This window comes from Berghia stephanieae, chromosome 7 (genome assembly GCF_034508935.2).
Source record: "Berghia stephanieae isolate SIO BIC M18660-M18661 chromosome 7, UCSD_Bste_1.3, whole genome shotgun sequence".
NCBI classification, from domain to species: domain Eukaryota; kingdom Metazoa; phylum Mollusca; class Gastropoda; order Nudibranchia; family Aeolidiidae; genus Berghia; species Berghia stephanieae.
In genome coordinates this window covers 55,800,130-55,802,629 of record NC_088366.1, presented here as the reverse complement: position 1 = coordinate 55,802,629, position 2,500 = coordinate 55,800,130, and the positions used below count along the sequence as shown (strand labels likewise).

Sequence of the window (2,500 nt, the reverse complement as noted above, 5' to 3'; positions counted from 1 at the left end):
TAGTGGATATTGCGCTATATAAACGTTCAATTTTAAAGCTGAATTTATACACAAGATATCAACGCCACACAAAACACCCCGGTAAAAGTAGGTAGGTTCTTAGGGAGCAGGCACTGGTGTGAGATAAAGGTCGGAGAAAATTGAGCTTGAGCTTTGAGCTTTTATTTTATATAGAGCAATATCCACTAAACGTGCTCAAAGCGCTTTACAAGGGGTCCCAGATCAACAGCAACACATAACATGTAGAACGAGACATGACGCCTGGCAGGCGATATTACAAAAACTTTTGGGACAGAGACAACGCTGTTAACGGCCAGGTACTCATTTTACACCTGAGTACGTTGAGAGAATGTGAGTTAAGGACTCAATTATGCGCCGAGCGAGGTTCGACCCCAGGACCTTCCGATCCGAAAGCGAGTGTCATACCAGTAGACCACATAGCCGCACAAAAGTGTGTATGAAACAGTGCCAGACAAAGCAGAGAGATAAATCATCATCATCATCATCATTGCCTTTTTCACCCTGGGTCAGGGTATAGGGCACAGACAAACAGTTTCCATCCTTCTCTATCCTGAGCTAACTTTTTTTTATCTCATTCCAGGTCTTACCACTTCTCTGTATATCCGCTTCTTTAATTCTTCTCCATGTTCCTCGTGGCCTTCCCCTTGATCTTCTGCCCTGAGGGTTCTAGTCCAATACTTTCTTTGTTATAGTGGAGTCATTCTTTCTAAGCGTGTGTCCAATCCACCTCCATCGTCTTCTTTCTATTGCCTCTCCCACTAGTTTCTGCTGTGTTCTTTTCCATAGAGATAAATACTAGGGGAAAAAATCATCCCAATATTATATCAACCTGCATCGCCTTGGGGGAGGGGGGGGGGGTGGTGGTAGTAGTCGAGGTGAAGGAGGAGGAGGAGGAAGTGGAGGAGGAGAGGAGGAGGAGGAGGAGGAGGAGGAGGAGGAGGAGGAGGAGGAAGGAAGGAAGAAGAAGAGAGAAGAAGAAGAAGAAGAAGAAGAAGAAGAAGAAGAAGAAGAAGAGAAGAAGAAGAAGAAGAAGAAGAAGAAGAGACGACGACGACGACGACGACGAGCAAGAAGAAGAAGAAGAAGAAGAAGAAGAAGAAGAAGAAGAAGAAGAAGAAGAAGAAGAAGAAGAAGAAGAAGAAGAAGAAGAAGAGAGAAAAGCTGGAGGAGGAGGAGAATGAAAAGGTGGGGGAGGAGGAGGAGGATAACGAGGAGGAGGACGACGACGACGAGGAAGAGAAGAGGGCGAGGAGGACGAGGAAGAGAAGGAGGAGGAGGAGGAAAATGAGGATGAGAAGGAGGAGGAGGAAAATGAGGATGAGAAGTAGGAGAAGGACGGAAACACTACATTTTGTCAAACTAAATACCACGTATTGTACGATCACATACCGGAAGCTCAAAGGAAGCGAACCACCTGGTAGACCGACTTTGATCCGTAATCGGATATAACACCTAGTCTGGCACCAGGACGATTCTGGCGGATGAATCTCACACCCGGATTGGATTTGTGATGCAGGCAGCGTTGTTGACCTCATCATAGATATATTAAAAAAGGATGTTCAAAGGATGGTTGGGTTGTAGACCTCACCGATAATATAATACAAATCTAAACGCTCTTCGCTGACTTCTTGTTGTGAAGTGTTAGATATGACAAGCTATCAATGCTGTGAGATTCCCACCTCAAAATTATTTTTCTAGTGTTTCCCCTTATTGATCTATTAATAGTTATAATATGTTACCCATCGTCTCAAAACGGTATTATGTCGGAACGAACAAGATGCTTAAAAGCCGAATTAAATGTTAAACTGATCAAAAATATAAATTGTAGGCATTAGCACCCTAAAATATGGTACCATTCTCCTCAATAAGACATACAAACTGATATTTCTGGTTATAAATTCAATTATCAACATCTTAACGAACCCGACTTAATACCGTTTTGAGGCGATGGGTCACAAATGGCGTTTTGAGGCAGAATACGGATTCAGAGTTTTAGAAGACAGTTGTAATGGTTGTTTTTGGATTTGTTTTGTTATTTGTTTTTATTTGTTTTGATTTTTGTTTTTATTTTGTTTATTTGTTTGTTTGGGGGTTTTGGAGTGTGTGTGTGTGTGTGGGGGGGGGGGGGGGGCATATGCGAGAAAAAAATTTCTAATTTAGGGTTATCTTTTTTTTATCGTTTGTTTGATTTGTTTTTCAATTAGGAGGTAGTGGTAGTAGAGGTAGTATTAGTGGTCTTTGAATATTGTGGAGGTGATGATGGATTGTCATCATCGCAGATGATGTCGTCGTAATAATGGTAGTAGTAGTAGTAGTAGTAGTAGTAGTAGTAGTAATAGTAGTAGTAGTAGTAGTAGTAGTAGTAGTAGTAGTAGTAGTAGTAGTAGTAGTAGTAGTATGTAGTAGGTAGTAGTAGTAGTAGTAGTAGTAGTAGTAGTAGTAGTGATAGTAGTAGTAGTAGTAGGTAGTAGTAGTAGTA

General features: G+C 41.6%; 1 protein-coding gene across 6 annotated transcripts in view; it reads left to right on the top strand.

Moving 5' to 3' along the window:
* LOC144977521 (acetylcholinesterase-like) overlaps positions 1 to 2,500 on the top strand; it is a 148,720-nt gene that overhangs the window by 11,520 nt on the left and 134,700 nt on the right. The gene's annotated exons all lie outside the window — the stretch shown is intronic.